This window comes from Lichenostomus cassidix, chromosome 19 (assembly GCF_008360975.1).
Source record: "Lichenostomus cassidix isolate B80296 chromosome 19, HeHo_3.0, whole genome shotgun sequence".
NCBI classification, from domain to species: domain Eukaryota; kingdom Metazoa; phylum Chordata; class Aves; order Passeriformes; family Meliphagidae; genus Lichenostomus; species Lichenostomus cassidix.
The window spans coordinates 3,915,331-3,932,667 of NC_139499.1; the positions used below are offsets into that span (position 1 = coordinate 3,915,331).

The following is a 17,337-nucleotide window of genomic DNA, read 5'->3' on the forward strand; positions in this document are numbered from 1 at the left end:
CTTGTGCCATGGCTTGCAAAGCCTGTGCTGCTGCCCTGTGCTCCCTAATTAATGTGTTCATTAAGCCCTGAATGTCTTTGCCTGGTACAATTAATTGTCCTTGCACTACCTAGACTGTCAAGGCCCAGCTTTTCTTTTGCTGGGAAGGGGTTGTGGGATTTCCCTTCCCTTACGGGCTCTTGTGGGGTGGCTGCACTAGGAATGTCCTCAGCCAGCAGCAGAGGGGATGTCTGGAAGGATGGTGTCACAGTGTTCTGTTTGCTGGAGCAAGAAGCACTAGTTAGGTAGTGGTCACCACAAAAACTGTGGTTTAGACCTTGGCTGGGCATGAAGAGGTGGCACTGTGCTGTGTCACTGTGCTTCAGCCAAGGCTCTGCTTGCTGGAGTGCAGCATCTCTTTTTGCTGGTGTTTGTTCCATGAAGTTACTGAAGGATATATTAACCCTGTGTTTGGGGAACTTTCTCATGAACTGTGGAAAGATCAGTTCTGTCTGAAAGACAAATCTTCTGTTAAGTGTCAGTGCTGACTTTAAAAGAGCCTTTATAGGGTCATTGCTACCTAGGGACAGGGGAAGGAGAAACTTCTTTTGTAAGAGGCTTCAGAAAAAGGCTGAGGGTGCTGGATGGCTTCTAACAGGGTGGCTTGGGTCTCCAGAGGAGGTATCTGCCTGGCTGAGGGGCAGAGAGGATAAATCCAGGCATGCCAAGATAGTGGAGAAGGGATGTGTGTTGGTGAAGAGCTCAGTGTGAAGATTTTGTCAGTGCTGGAGCTGGAGAAGGCAGTTTAATAGGATCTGAAATCAATATTTCAATCTGAAATCAATGCAATTAGTCTGCCTTGGGAAGATGTCTGGAGAGAAGATACCTGTTAGTGCCCCAAAGCACAGGTGGATGATGGGCAGGTGCAGTGTCGGTCAGTCTGATCAGCTCCTCAGCCCTGACAAATGCTGGGTTGTAGGGGCAGGCAGGTTGTGCTACATGGGAGATCTCCCTTGGCTCCAGGGCTCTGTGGGGATGCTGAGTTAAGCAACACAAGTAGGCAAAAGGTGGGAGGGAAATGGTTTGTGTGAAGTCAGCAGCAGAGCCCAGCTTTGAGCAGCATCAGGCTGTAGTAGGAGCTCCCTTAAGTGGGAAGGAGGACAGGGAAGCAGGGCTTTTGGGTGGCTTTTTATGTCTAACTTGGGGTTGGGGAGACTTCTCCTGCACAGCCTCTGGCAAATGCTTTCTGCTACTCAGCCCTGCCACTGCTGTAGCTTGGCAGGTGGAGAGGGAGGCTCAGGAAGCTGAATCTGTCCCTTTGCTGAGAAAGAGCGAGGAGGTGAGTTACAGCTTCATCTTTGGGATGAAAGCAAGGCCTGAGCTGTCAGTGTAAAAGCCAAGTACAAAGTTGGAATGAGATAAAATGTTATTGGCTTGTATCTTAAACTGTAGCAAAGCAGACCCCTCTGAAGACAACCAGGTATTCAGTAACCCTTGCGAAAATTCTTCCTCTTATATCTTTGTCTTCATTGTTGCCCCTCTGATTTTCAGTCTTTTTTTTTTTTTTTTTGGCACAGGGTATCACTTGCTTTAAGAAGCAAACATCCAACATGCAGAAAGGTGACCCAGTCACCAAAAATATGTGGTTGAAAAAGGAATGTGCGTGGCTGGCTGTGGTTGAATGTGTGATTGAAGTGTACAAAGCAATTGTTGACATAATGCAGTCATCGGGGCAGATCTGAAGATTGGTTAGGAATGTTTGTGATGTTTAAAGTATCAGGTACAGCAGGTGAATGAATGATATAAAAAAATGTCATGTGGTCAAGCATGTTATTTTAATTAAGACAGTGGTTCAACTTAGTGTGGTTGGAGAAAAGTGTCTGAAATCTTCTAAAGAGAACAAATCAGTTATTAAACTGATAAATTGGAATACGATACTAGTCTGAAAGATGATGATGGGAAGGAGCTACAGTGATTTTCATCAGTGTGGGAGGGAGGCTGCTGATCTGTGGTGGTGGGTGAGGTGTGAGTACATGTGTCCCAGCTCTTCAGAAACTCAGATGTTTCTCAGGCTTGTGTATTTATTTGGCAACAGGTGGTGCCTTTACAGATTGAGTCCTTAATCACAGAAAAACATTTTATGGATTTTGTCATTAATGCTGAGGTGCAGTGAAGGACTGCAGAACTTGCAGTTCTAATTTGCTTAGGAATTTGCAGACTCGATTTGTTGGTCAATTTTTCTGCTGGTTAAAGCTTTTGGAAACATTTTCCTGCTTCATTGTCATCTTCAGTTTTACTATATATTTTATATATTCATACCTATTTTGTATATTAGATATTCAGGAGCTTCATATCCCACAAACCTGCTGGTTTAGGGAGTGAACCTGGCCGAGTATGAACCCTTGTATTTTATTTCTTGATGGCACTCAGTGCATGAGCTGAGTCATACTTTGTGCATAAGGTGTGGTTTGGTGAGGATTTGTTTCTTTTGGGTTGCTGCCCTGGGCAGCCATTATTTTAGGGCAAGTACTGCTGGAATAGTTGTAGTTCTTTTTGCTAGAATCCGTGTGGGATTAATTTAGGCTGCTTGTGTCTGGGGTGATTTCAGTGTTTCTGCAGAGTGGTGGCTGTGAAATTTAGTGATGAATTCGTCAGTATTGTTCAGAGAGTTGATGCTGAAGTTGTTAGCTAGTTAACAGCGACTGCTCTAATTATTCTGGTGTGAGTGTAAACAGCAAGGCTGTGATGTGCTGGAGCAGCACTTGAATATGTGTCTTTCTGAGATGCAGACATGCTTCTCCTTTTTCCTGTTCCTGTGCTGTACTGTCTGCAGAGCAGCTGTGTGTATGCCTTGGACAAGCAGCAAAGCCATGGAAGTCCAGCTTTCCTTTCTGATGGTACTGGTGCTGAATGGTCACTGCTCTCCTGAGGGCAGTGGAGCCAAATTCATGGCCTCACTTCTTTTGCTGCCTTCTGCAACTCCCTGTCTCCTGTATTTTCCACTCACACCAGTATCAGTGAGGACTTGAGGGCTGTGTCCCATCCTTTTTTGAGCTGGGATGTTGATGTGAGTTCTTGCTGCAGAGATGGGGCAGAGGGCTCTGCATTAATCGCAGAGCTCTGTGCCAAGGTGGAAGAGAGCAGATCCCCAAAGGCTGCAGTTCCTGTGCAATATCCCATGAATGGTTTTGGGATATGCTGGTTGTTTTTCTCAGCCAAGTGACACTGTGATTTTGTGACCTTGTGAGGACAGAGCATTAATGATACATTTGGGATGTATGTTAGGTCCCTGTTCCCATGAGGAAACTGCAGGGCAAGACTCCTGACTTTGCACAGCTGTGTGGATAACATTTTCTTCAGCTTCAAAGGAAAAAAGTCTTAACTCTGGCATTCTCACATTACACAGATTTCTGGTACGGCTGTTGAACTCTAAGCATAGAAGCAAGTCCTGCAGACCCATGAGGCTTTCAGCTGGAGAAGGAATTCAATATGTAGGCTGTTAAATTAAGATAAAGAAGACTCATTCAGTTGTTTCCTCTGGCTACAGATTTCATTTGTAAACTGGAGCTCCAATACACAGATAGACCCAAAAACTGAGTTCTTAGCATGGGTGTTAAACTAGGGGCTCAGGTAGGGTGGGAAAAGGAGGAATAAAGTGCTGAGGAAGCCCAGGTTAAGTAACACCTTCTGAGGGTGTGTTAGTGTTGTATTTGTGACTGATTGGGACTGAGGTGAGAGTGTGAATCAGTGATCCCAAGGGATGTCAGATCATCCTGCCCTGGTGACCTGGACTGCAGTGCCTGTGTTTGATGGTTCAGTGCTGTGCTGGAGCTGTGCTCCCAGTCAGGTGCTGCTGTTCTCCTCGTGTTCCTCAGCTGTGCCTCTGCTGCAAAGATTGGTCACAATTTTGTCTTGCAGTCTTGTGAATGCAGCAGAGCTTGGACCACCCACCCATAGTTTGTCTTGGCTTTGCTCTGCTTTTGTAGAGTGTATTTATTAAATCAGACTATTTTGCTGTCATGTTGAGACTTTATCATGGGTGTCTGTCCCTTCTTCCCCTCTCCTGCTCTAGGCAGTAGTTCAGATTTTCATTCTATAGAACAGAGGCAAGTCCTAAACCCACAAAAGAGCTGGTGAGGATGGATTTGCTGTACACAAATAACATGGGTACAGCCCTCTGAAGCCCACAGTTGGAGGCTGTCACATCCACAGTAGATAAAGCTGAAGGCTTTGGGCAGCAGTAGGGAAAAAAACGAGCCAGCACAGCTTTGCAGAGTACTGTGTGCATGTGTGTACCTACTTGAGGCTGGCTCTAATTATCCTGGCCCCCATGCTGTCCTGCTGCAGCATCCAGCTCTGTCGAAGTTACTCTGAACTACCTCCTGCCTTTGTGCTTCCTCACCATGGTACTGACAACATGCAGGCATTGCCAGAGCTTTACTCCTGCCCCTGGACCTCCTCACGAGCTGGATGCAGCTGGTGGTCTTAGTCTGCTCTGCTGCTCTACTGTGGTGTCTCAGAGAGAATTTGGGATGCTCAAAGGGACCCCTGCTGGACGAGGGTCTGTAGCTGTTGCTTCATGCTGGGTATCTGCTGCCAGACCCTCCCTCTCCCTCATCCCAGCCCAGCCCATGGGGCCTTGACTATTTGCAGACAAGAAACTGGAAGATGTGTGAGCTGCCTCCTCATTAGGAGCCTGGCATGGATGTGATCTGAGGATGAACCACAGCTCTGCTGGGGAAGGAGGCTTCCTTCCTGCAGTGTGTGAGAAGTGATTGATGGTAGTTTGAAAGAAAAGGGATGTATTTGCCTTTCAAGAAGTTGAGTGCTGCCTTGGAAAAGTGCATTCTACTGCTGCAGAGCTTCCTCCCCTGTCTTTTGTCAATGCTTACAGATTAGTGTAGAAAAACTGGGAGGGAAGGAGAGAGAAGTGGGTTTGGATACTGGTGATAAATAGAAGGTAGTAACCCTATGCCAAAGAAATGAAGGTACATGAAAGGCAGTAGGACCTGGTGCAGTGTTCCTGTGACAAGTTATTACAATACACATGTGGAAGCCAACCACTTAAATGAGTCAAGTCTTAATTTTGACACTTCCAATTAAAAAAAAAAACAACAAAACACACCTTGTTTTGGAAATGCTGTCTGGGTAGTGCTGTTCTGGGAGATTATTTGTGCTGGAACTAAGGGTTTGGGTCTGCTTGTGCTAATGGTGTGCCTACTTCAAGTGGCAGTATGAGGACAGGAGATTCATCTGCTGACTTCTCACTGATGGGGTGCTTTGATGCTGAAGTCTGGATTGACCTTTCTGTGGTTGTCAGGCAGCCTGACTGACAAAGGTTAATGATACCTGAGGTTAGCAGGCAGAGTGTAAAACAGACCTGAGATGAGTCTTTTAGCCCTTCTGTGTCAGCACCTCATCCCCAGGCTGAGAGATGGAGCTGGAAAACTGAAAGATGTCCAAGTGCAGATTGTTAGGCCAATCCTTGCTGAGTGCAGGGGGAACAGAAATGTGTTCCCTCAGAGCTGGAGTATGGGGTTACTGCATGAGCAGGGTGGGATTTGTGATAACAGTGAGAACAAGCTGAACTACCTCAGCTTGTCCTGTGGTAGTAGTGGGCATGAATTTCAGTGTTGTCAGCTGCACTACTAATATGCCCTTCCAAGTTAGAGAGATCAGGCATCTCTTCCAGGGTGCTTCCACACTCTGATCAGGCTTCTGCTGTCTCCTTTCTCATGCAGTTTGATGTGAGCAGTGCTTGTAATTTGCCTTGAAGAATAGTAAAAAGGCATGCTTTTTTCATAGCAATTGCTGAGAGTCCATTCCTTAATGACAGATAGATTGATTTAAGTCTGAATGCAGAATGGAACTGGTATTTTTGGTCAATTTTCAGAGTTTGCTGTTTCCAAGGAGCTGAAAAGTGTCTGTGCTCCACCTGAATGTCCCTGGATCTGTCTTCCATGCAGAATGATTACCACAGATGCAAGAGGGCAATATGAGATTGTCCCACCCATGAGAATTGGTTCTTCTGTGGCACATCCTCTCAGCCACCCAAGGAATGAAAGAGCAAAACCAATACAGCTTTCCTTATGCTCATCCAAACATCTGCCTGCTTGCCTCATTGTTTATTGTGTTAAGAGCATAAACTTCACAGCAGGGACCAGCAGTTTCCCAGTGCAGCATCAGGCCCAGGTGATAACAGTGTCTGAAGTGCCACAGTAATGGAAAATAAGCCTCCAGATCTGAGTCAAAAAAGTGGCAGATGCTCTGGGGATGCACAGAGCATTTTGTTATCTAAAGAGAAGTCTTCTATTTGACTTCAAAAGCAGTATATTGCTGGGCTGCCTTTGGTTCAGTGCCTGCCCAGCATGATGGAAGCCCCCTCCCCTCATCCCCAGGGAGGTCTCTGGCCTTGCTGCTCTCCCTTGCTTGCTCCATGGGTGCACCAGCCTCCTGCAGATGCTAGGGCTGCAATGCCAAGGTATTTTTAAGTTTTTGTGGTGAGCTGAATAAAACCACCTGGATTCATTGAGGATGTTTTGTGGTTACTGCAAAGTGCTGAGAGTCTCATTCCACTAAGGTTTTGTGGAGGAAATGAAACCCAGAGTCTTTAATATTCCATGCTCTTTAGGTATGAATAAATTTTTCCTTGCCCTGAAACCTTCTCCTGCTGTGAAATCCATTCCAATCTCTTTGTCTAAGACAATCAATCTCCTTCCTTCCCTCTCTCCTCCCATGCCCCAGCTTTTATTAACCTAGAAATGTGCTGACACTTCACCATCAAACTGGTTAGGGAGCTCTGCAGAGTGTCTTTGCAAGTTGTCAGTGTAGCTGCCTGCAAAAGAAGGAAAAGATGGCTCAGAGTGGCTCATCTCCTGGGGAATTTGGTTTTCCTAGCTGATGGCTTTCTGCAAAAGTCTGACAGCCATGTCCATGTCTGTCTGTCCCCTCAAAACGAAGGGCATGGGATTGGGGAGTCAATGAAGAAAGAGCATCACTGTGTTTTAATACATTTATTTTGGCAGTGCTCCCTCCTGTAGCAAATCCCTGTCCCACCATGCAAGTGTAGCCTTTCTGGAGCTGTCCCTTCCACTGCCATGTCCTGTGGATCACTTGGTGCCTCTGCAGTTCTTGTTCTACTTTCTTGGTAAGAAGCCTGTGCCTCACAATCAACCCCTTCCTGCTCCATTTCCCAGGAGGCTGAACTGTCCAGCATAGGAGCAGTTTAGTTCATATGTGGAATTTCTGCAGTAACCTGGTTTGGTGGCAGGTGTGGCCCCTGTGTTTTCCAGGAGCAGATACAGGTGACTGCACTCTTTGGGTGGACTGAGCTGAAGCTTGTTTGAACCTGACAGTTGATACCTTGAAGCAAAGTCATCCCAGCCACTCCTTACTTGCTGACATTGAGAAACACCATTTCCAGCAGCAGCTTGGCTGTTCCAAAGTCCATGACCTCCTCTGAACCTCTGTGTGGCCCTGGTATCTCTCAAGTGCTGGTAGTTGGAAAGTTTGAGCCAAATAACATCCACTCTCCTGATGTCTTCCAACCTACCAGTGCCTGGCTCTTCCTGCCCTGCACAGCCCCACCCTCTGGCTAGGCAGTCCTGTGCAGATTCACCAGAGTTAAAGGATTTGTGGGGATCTGCTGAGCAGCTCCTGGAGGCCGGCAGGAGCCAAGAGCTGAAGCACAGGCTGGTGAGCTGGAGGAGGTGTGGGAAAGCCTGTCCAGAAGGGACTCTGAAGGTCCTCTGAGGTCACTGTTAAGTCTGGACAGCCGCAGCATCACACTGTTGGGAACCTGACCTGCAAAACCTGGATCCTTAAAGGATATGACAGCAAAAGGAATGCCCCTGGGCTCTGTGGCCTTGGGAATCCACATCATCCTTGCCTTGTTCCTGTGCACAGCTGGGACTGCTGGGAACAATGTTGGATGTCTGTGGGACCAGCTGAAGCTAGTCCAGGACTATGTGTGAACCAGCAAACTCTCAGAAGCAAACCAGTTCCTTTACTTTGGAAGCTGCAATGGGAGCACCTCCCAGGCATTGAGGAGGGTGATGCTGATGCTGATGAAAGCAGATTCCTGACATTAATACCAGATGGAATGCAGCTGCTCCTTCATGTGAGAAGCTGGAAGCTTTTGGGTTCCCCATGCTTCTCACAGGTGCTGGGAAGCAGCTGCTCCATCCATGGTACCTGGCAGGTCCTACATCCACCTCTGCAGTGTGTTAAACCAAACATGCTCTGGTGATTAGGGTGGGCAGAGTCTCCTGTCAAATTATTTGTTCTGGCTACAATTTTGTCTGCTTGGAAACTTGTCATTTTCTAGCCTTTCAAGACCATCTCCCAGAGAGCTTGGGAATTGTAAGTATTTAGACATATAATAAGAATGATGTAATTAAAATCCCTAATTTTATTTTTCTTGTTTGAGTGTAATTCCTTTGATTTAAAGAGTGGTAGTAGCTAATTGGATTCTGGGCCAGGCTTGCACAGGCAGCCAGCGGGGAGGGGACTGCAAATGAGTCTAGCCAGGAAATTGCACATTTAAATATAGTTCTTAGTAGGGTCAGCAAAACACCCAAGGGACAAATTAAGAGTAAAATTTCTGCTGTAATATGTTCATTTAGCTGCAGACATCATCTTCAGGAAAACAAGGAAGCTTGGGAGTGAGAGGAGCAAATTCCAGGTAGGTGTCCCTTGTGCAGTGCATTTGTGTGCTGCTGCAGGTCTCTCATAGGCAAGTGCATCCTTCTCCTGCCTCTGGGTTGTCTGGTGCATTGGCTGATCCCAAGAAGAAACCACTGAAGGGGTTTTTTGGTTTGTGGGTATTAGTGGCTTCTCTGGAGGATGGAAATCCATAGTTCATGTAATGCTGTGGGGCTGCTGCTGCTGTTTCCAGCTTTGGCACAGATCCCCTGGGTCACAGTGTTCATCAGGTGGAAGGGAGATGGGACCAGCCACCACCTTGTTGCATTGTTTGGGCTGATGTGGGACAGCTTTCCCTGTGAGGCTGCTGCCTTCTTCCCACATGGGTGACTGGGGATGGTGGATCCCACTCCATGAGTACTGACCAGTTTCTCTGAAATGGCACTCAGGAATGTGACTGGAGTCTGTGGCAGGAGATGGATTCAGCCTGAAGAAAAAAAAAATCAGGGAATTGAAGCACTGGGTTTGTCCCTTTGGAAATCTGCAGACTTGTGCTTTTTCTGTTGGGACCCGTGACCCTTTCAGCAGAAGGACAAGATCACTGGCCCTGCTGGGGACATGTGTGAGGAGAACAGGGAGGAGTAAAGCAGCCAAAGCCCAGGGTGCAGGACATGGAGCACATCTGGAGTAAGCCCTGGCTGAAAGCCAGCACTGCTCTCAAGTTTGACTAATGACATTAATTTTCCAGCCCTGCTTATCTCTTGATTTAGGCATAGCTGGGGCCATGTGCAACAGAGATCACCTACTCCTTGGTGGCACTTTAGGAACTATCTGGGTTAGCCCTTGGCAATTTTAATTTCTCCTTAAGGCTAAAGAAATGCTGCTGGTGATTGGAGAACCAGAAGAGCAGCTTGTTTTGCGTTTCCCAGGACCTCAGACCCAGCCCTTCGTGCTCCCTCTTTCACTTTGACTGTGTCTCCAGGGAAAGGCCACGTGCTCAGGGAGGCAGAGCTTGTCAGGAAGGAGGCCTGATCCCACATCCCTCTGCTCTCTGGAGGGCTGCAGAGCTGTTCACTGTAGCTGAATAAGATTCCTCAAATGCTGGGGATCATCCCACCTTGCCTGAAGTGTATCAGCTGGAGGGAGAGCTGCTTTGCTGTTGATCTGCAGGTGTAATCAATTGCATTGTGCATCACTTGTTTTGTATATTCTAATTAAATTATTATTAATTATTTTCTTTTTCTATCCTATTGAACTGTTTTTACTTCAACTTACAAATTTTACTTTTTTCCCTCCCCAGTTCTCTCCCCCATTCTTGGAGAACAATCTGTGAGCAAGCAGCTGTGTAATGTTTACCTCCCTGCCAGGTTAAACTACAACATTTAAACTTTATTTTTGAAGCCTGCTTTGTTTCTAAGCTCTTTGAGCCAAAGCTTGCCTTTCTTACAGCATTAAGCACAGTGGGGCAGTGAGCTCTCTATTAATTGATGCTGTTGCCAGGCTATTGAAAAGTTGTAATAACATGGCCAAATTTTCAAGTGTGGTCTAGGCTTTCTGCCTGGATGTCAAAAAGGGAAAGCTAATTACAGTGTGAACCAGGGGGAACAGGCTGGCTGGAAGGAAATGTCATTAAGGTTCTCCTCAGGTGCCAGGTCAGCCCATGTCAAATCACAGCTGCCTCAACCTCTAAATTTCTTCCTCCTTCAGTTAAATTACTACCAAGTGATTTCTTGCAAGTGTAACCACCTTTTACAACAAGAGAATGAAAACTGGCAGTTTTCTTTAAATGGAAACAGTAGAGGCTGGGCTGGGATTGCAGAAGCAAATACAAGAGGGTAGTTTCTTCCCTGGCCCTGTAGCACTGTACAGAGTGCCAGTGTTGGCTTCCTGCTGACCCTGGGTTGGGGTCATGGGGCAGTAGGGGTGTGTGTGTGTGGTTTATCCTCTCTGACACCGTGTGGAATTGGTGTTGGGATGCCTGAACTCCCCTGTGTGTCCAGCAGGTTTGGCAGATAGTTTTCCTGCGCAGTGCTTGTCATATTGCAGAGCTCACTTCCCTACAGTGTTGTGGAGACTGAAAAAAATAGCTTCAAAATGGTTGTAGACAAATTCAGGGGTGTTCTATCAGGGCTACCTGAGTGATTGCTTGAAGCCAGGAGGTGCTGTCAGGAGGCCAAACTCTGAACTTCTCCTCATTATCATGACTATTTTTAAGCTCTTAGTTTCTGCAGCAGCACTCCTCCCAACAGCCACTGCTGGCCACTGTTAGAAATCAGGGCAGGGTGGATACATGGCTTGACTCAGTATGGCTTTTCCTATAAATGAGCTGCTGGCTTGTTTTCTAGAAGCTCTTGACCTAAATATCACACTTGGTGCTGGTTCAGGAAGGAACAGCAGTCACAAGTCCATAATGCATATTTGTGCAGAGTTTCATCTCTTGCAGCTCCCTCTCAACATGGAAGGTTTTGGTGTCTGCTGATGCCTAGATAGGACTAGAACCATGTAAATCAGAGCTTTCTGTAAAAAAAAAAAAATTATTTAATCTGTTTTCCTTCTGAAATGAAACCCTGTGTGAGAGACAAGCCAGATACCTGCTGTGTGTCTCTGTCAGCCTTGTCTCTCACTCTGCCATCCATCAGCTTCTGGAGCCTTTGTCGTCCTGGACTAAAGTGCCTTGCAGTAGTTAGAGCTGCAAGGATTTGTTACAAGTTTTCGAAGAAATGAATGTCCAGGTAGAGGGGGAAGATGTTATGATGAGGGAAAAGTGAGGGGCAGATCAAGGCACAAATTTATCTCAATGTCTTAGATCACAAACCATTGAAAGAGTTGGTGGGATGTTTGCTTGTGGGTAAGGAGTGGACAAATGCAGTCTGACTCGAGTGCTGGCTAATAAAGAGTATAGTACAGAAAATAGGATCCTCAGAGGAGATTTAATAACTGGGGAGAATAATTGTAAAGTACTGCAGAATATTAACCAATGGCTGAATGCATCCAATTAGCTTAATGAAGCTGGGTGGTTGGGTTCTTTTTTAATCAAACAGATGGGCAAAACATTATGCACAAAAAATGAGATCTGAATACAATGAACACATTTAATTAACAAATAAAAGACAGAGAAAGGGTTTGTTTTTCAACTTGAGAAGTGAGAGCTTCTTCTGCACCAAATATTCAAAAAAGAGCCTTAAATGTCATAGCGTCTTGAAAGTCTCATACTGTTGCAAATTATTTGCAATGACTTGGGAGTTTGAGATGGGGCTGGCTGCACATGCAGGCAGGTGAGCAGGTGCTGGAGGCAGCAATGCCTTACCAATTCCACAGTTTTGCAGAGCTGGAGAGCAATCCCTGGCTGCTGGCGTGGGCTGGGTTCCCCAAGGGCAGACTCAGAAGCAGTAACACTGCTTAACCCTCCACTCCAAAACCTTTTCCCTGTGTGTGTGGAAGTGATCACCTCTGTTCTGCAGAAGGAGAAAGCCAGGACTCCTGGGTTATGCAGTGTGTGAGGTCAATGTCAAATATATGGTTGCTGGTCATGGTGTCCTCAGTGTTCAGGAGACCTGTGGAGCATTTCCCTGATGGCCTCTGTTTGCATCAGTGTCTGGAGTTGCTGCAGTCACCCCCTGTGATGCTGCTGGCTCCAGTCAGGGAGATCAGTTCCCACCACTGATTTCACTGGCCTTGCTGCAGCACAGGCTCCTGTCCCTGCTGCTGCCCAGTACAGACACACTCCTCTGTTGTCTGTCTGACCAGTTTTGCTGGGCCACAGAAACCTGGTGCAAATCAATGCCTTGCCTCTGCAGATGGGAGACTCTCCATACAAACCTTGAGTGCTTATGCAGATATGTAATATAGAGCTGTAATATCAGAGTCTTGCCAAGGCTGGGAGTGTTTGCTCCAGCCTAATAAGCTGAACAAGCCATTTTGATATTAAGCCTATAATAATAACACCTTGTAGCTGAAGAGTGTGTTTTTCCCCATTGGTGGATTACTCAGCCCTTTTCTTTTGAGGCAGTGTTTAACAAAAGCACAGACCTTCCCAGACTATGTTTAATTAAACACAGCTCAGAAATCTCTTCATTTCAGTGCTGTGACGATGTTGCTCTGCAGTCTCATCTCCAGGGCAGCTGGAAATGGAACTTGTGCTCTGCCAGTGCATGGGCTGGACAGGTCACTGTCCTCTGGCCAGATGTATCTGTCCAGATGTGCCCAGTGGTGTGGAAATCCCAGAGGGCCTCCCATTTGTGGAGAGCCACAGGCTCCAGCTGCTTTTGAAGCTGAGTGGGGGCTTGGCCTGAGTGGTGTGTCCCATGTAAGTGGCAGCTCAGCCAGTGTGCTTTACTCTACAACTACGATTCGGGGTCCTCATTTCTACCTGCTTCCTTTCTTGATTGCTGATGTAGCTATGGGAGCATTTTGAGTGCAATGGCCTGGTTATCAACAATTACATACAAAGTGAAGGCTTTAATTTGAAGGCTCCTCATTTCTGCCTTAGGAGGTATCTGTGAGCAGATGGTGATATGCTCTGGTTTTGCTTATTCTTGCAGATTATTTGCCAGATAATTTTTCTGACTAATCCTTTGGCCTATAGACTGTTTTTAAACCTGGAGTCAGGTTTCGGGTAAAAACACTTGTGTTTGCAAATTTTAAAATCTGTTCCTGTGCTGGCTTGCTGATGTCACTGTGAGCAGGAGACTGTTTTCTGGGTGGCAAGTGCCTTCTGCACCATGGGAGAGGGGCAGCTCCTAAAGCAGAGCCTCCTTCCCAGTTACAGGATGGGAAGAACAATGTTCATGCCTGGTTTGGGACTTATTTTATTTTAAAGCATGATATGGCTGAAGTCCTAACCCCAGCATCAGTACTATCATACTGACCTCCCCTGAGGTCCCATTGCTGTTTCAGGTGGCATGGTAAGGAGGCACTTCTGCTGCCACAGAATTTATGTCTTGTGCATAACCTGCACAAGATGCTGGATAACCTGTGCAGAGCAGAGCTTTGGGGATTTGCCTGTGTATAGCTTGGCAGGACACTGGTAGCAGTACTGGTGGGGGCATTGCAGCCACTGGCACAGCTCTCCCATTGCTGAAAGGCTGTCATGATGATATTATTATTATTATAATAATTATAAATATTATTATTGTTGTTATTATTTTTGTTATTACTATTATTGTTATTATTATGGTGGTGGTGGTGGCTGTTGTTGTTGTTTCCCTCTCATCTCTTGCCACCTCTACCTTTTAAACAAAATGAGTCCCTTGGATGTCTCTGGAGAGCTGGCAATGGTAACTGCCTGACTGATTTATTCTGGTGTTTTAACATTTACTGGATTTACATAACAGCCAAACAATCTGTTTCAGGAGTTTAATATAAACCCAGCTCTAGTGAGTCACATCCATGTTAGCAGTAATGCGAAGAGAGGCGGCTGGGGGAGTGAGGGGGTGACTTTTTCTGGGTTTCTGCATGGGAATATCTGGCTGCCTGAAATATCTCTGACACCTCATAGCTGAGTGATGCTGCCATTTCTCCTCTGCCATCGGGGATTTGTTCTTAAACTTTGAAAGAGCAGTGTATGTGTCTCATCAGTGCTTCCACTGGTGTTCCCAGCTGAGTCTGGGGGCTTTTCCAGAGCTCCCCAGGCAGTGCTGTGTGTCCCTGGTGCTCCACAGCCCCACTGTGCGTAAAATACCTTTACATGTATGTGCGTGCTTGAAGGAGGGAGTGTAGCTATGGGAGCAGCAAGATGAAGCCTGTACAGAGTTGCTGTTTGGTTTTTGAATTCAAAACCACGTAGCTTTTGTTTGTGCCAGACTTTATGGGCCTGGTCCCCAGGACGTGCAGATCAGCACAGCTGCAGGTGGGGTGCTAATGTGTGCCAGCATTTGCACCTGGGCTTTGGTGACCCATGTGCAGATTTTGGGGACAGAGTTTGGGAGATGCTGGGACTGTTGGGGACTCCCTGCCCAGGCAGAGCCAGGTGAGCAGGGCTTGTTCCTTGGGCATAGCAGGAGTGAGAGACATCAGGACAGTTAACAGCAGGGGTTTCCCAAAACATGGTGTGTAACCTGTTGCCTCAAGTCCTGTCCAGGCAGTGTAACTTTGGGATTCCCTCAGTTGTCTCCTACAGTTGCATGAACACAGAAAATCTCTGGAGCAGCTCTGCCATGGGCAGCCTGTCCCCTCCTGCTCTGGAGGCTCTGTCACCTCTCTGCTGGTGGGGTTCTAATATGGTCGAGGAAAATGGGTCTCCAACTTGAGTTGTCACTTTTGAAAATTCCAAGCAAGATCTGGCAGGGTTGGAACAGCCTGATTTGTGTTGCTGCCTGTGTTTGAGGTCGACTGTTCAGCTAAGCAAGCACTTCTCTTGCTGCAGCTTATTTGAATTCTTGTCTTCAGAATGGAAAATAAATGCTGGCTGATGAGATCTATTACAGCACTAATTTTAGAGCATGCCAAACAGTAGGAAATTGTTTTCAATCTTCACTCTCATTTCTCCTTTATTTCACCCTTCCATTTGTGAAAATTGCCTTTGTCATTCTTCTAAGTGCCCAGTGATGTCCTGCTCACTGATATCTTCAGGCATTCTCCTTCCAGCCCTGTTTTCTGATATTTCTTTGTTCAGCCACTTGACATTGCTGTTAGAAGAGCTCTCTCCAGGGCACAGGCAGCAGTGTTGGCACGATGCAGGCACTGAGTGCTCAGCCAGCTGGTGTGAGATGCCAGCAGAGCGCCCTGGGAGCCTGGGGGAGCAGAGAAGGCAGCACCACCGTGGAATTTCTTATCCTTGAGCACCCAGGGCTTGGTAAGTCTTTCCAGCCCCACCCCAGCCTGCTTTCTCGATGAGCAAGAGGGAAAATATGAATTTCCCTCTGGTCTGCAGAAGAGTTTAGGAAGCAGTCCCAAAGCTTCAGTGTTTGTCCTTGGCACTAATGAAAACCTGAGCCGTTGCTCAAGAGGTTGGAGCAGGCAGCAAAATTAGGAATCAAAATGCTTGATCAGTGCTGGAGGGAGCAGCGGTGCACAAAGTCTAGATTTTTAGGGCATGATTCCTCTTTATAGCTGGAAGGCCTCACTGGTTTGAGAAGAGCCTGAATGCCTAACTGGTGGTTTGATCTGAAACCTTCAGGGTGGCTGCAGACACCAATCCCTCCCTTAGCCCTGGTCCTGGCTCACAGCACTCAGCGGAGCCTGACAGAGCTCCAGATTAAAGCTGGTGGCACAAGTCCAGTGGTTTCACCCCGTGGACTTTTCAGAGGCTCTCTGGAATACATTTCATGGGTTTGGCAACCACGTGTCCCTGACAGCAGCTGCTGTGACCATCAGCACAGAGACTTGGTGCCTGCCCTGGAGAGCTTTGAAAATCTTCTCTGTCCTGCCCCTGGCTCCCTCACTCTCATCCCATCCCTTGGCTGGCAGCCGGCAGTGGTCTTATCCCTCAAAAAGCTCTCTCTTGCCCTGGCTTCTTGTGCTGGAGAGAGGTAAAATATTCCCCACTCCTACCAATTACCATTCCATGCCTTTCCCGGGTGCACTCCAAGCCCTGCGGCTGCTCGAGGTGTCATTCCCCAGGAATTCAGGCGGCGAATGTCTTCATCGTCTGCCTTTGTGAACACGGCTGAGATAAACCCTTTACTGAACTAAATGTGGTAACAGCTAATCCCTCGGAGACAGTCACCTGGGCCCTGCGCCGTGAAAAGAGGCTTTGCTGCTCTGATTAACAGCACTGGCAAGAACATTAGCTCGTGGTTCTTTTTGGAAATGAAAAGCACCTCTCCAGGAGAGTTGAAGGGATTAGGTGGAATATTAAGGTAGGTGGTTTTTTTGCACCTTCCTGATAAATTTGTAGCTTAAAAGTCTGGTCAGCCCTGGTGGGATGGGTGATTACAGCTGAGTGTCTCTGGGCTGTGGTGGAGAGGAGACTGAGGCCAGTATGGGACCCAGGAGCTTCCCTGGGAGGATGGCAGTGATGAGCAGCTCTTGGTCCTGACTGCCCATCCTGGGGTGTCTTCAGGACTCTGGGGCTCAATATCATAAATTAATCCCTGTCAAACAGGCCAGCCCTCCACAAAGGGTTGAACCTCATTTAAACCTTGCTAAGAGTCAAATGACACTGACCTTTTCCAGCCACTTAAAGCAAATGCTGAAGGCTGTGGAAAACATTCCAGCTGTTTTGACAACTCCTGTTTCCTATTTTGGGGGAGATTTGCACTGATTTCTTTATTATTATTTTTTAACACAGCACTTCCTTTCAAAAGCCTGAACTAGAAATTCCATCTACATTGGAAGCAAAACTCCTGCACTTCAGTGAAGGTTGCTTGGGCTGTGTTTTTGAGGTCAGGATTTTATCTTAGTGCTGGTTTCTGTGAGGCTGCATGGGCCAGCTCTGCATGGCAGGAGTGCAGCCTGACCAGTGAGCATCACATATGACACTTGCTGAAGAGATCTGTAGACCAGCAGCCCAACTGGATTAAAACAGGAGTATAAACTTTGTCCATAAAATAAGGTAAGACTGAGAAAAGTTTAAACACTTGTATTAAGTATTCTTTGTTCATTTGCTTTGTTCAGCAAATTTGAATGCTCAAGCTACTTCCAAAATTCTGTTACCTTTCAACCTGTCTTTCTCCTACAGAATTTTCTGTTTTAAGTAAATAGCACAGAGTTAGCTCAGAAGGGAAAAGATACAATTGTCACTGTTCAAAGTGTGCTTTATTGGTTAGATATTTA

General features: G+C 46.7%; 1 protein-coding gene across 3 annotated transcripts in view; it reads left to right on the plus strand.

Annotated features, from left to right (window-relative positions):
• Positions 1-17,337, plus strand: part of CAMKK1 (calcium/calmodulin dependent protein kinase kinase 1) — a 90,329-nt gene that overhangs the window by 1,558 nt on the left and 71,434 nt on the right. Inside the window, exon 1 of one of the 3 annotated variants that reach the window (XM_085078852.1) lies at positions 7,843-8,340. The exons of 1 other annotated variant lie outside the window; for it this stretch is intronic. The gene's annotated coding sequence lies outside the window, so the exon portion shown is untranslated. Of the gene's footprint in view, positions 1-7,842; positions 8,341-8,589; positions 8,663-17,337 lie in introns of those variants that run through there. One more of the 3 variants, XM_085078853.1, reaches the window with a different exon arrangement.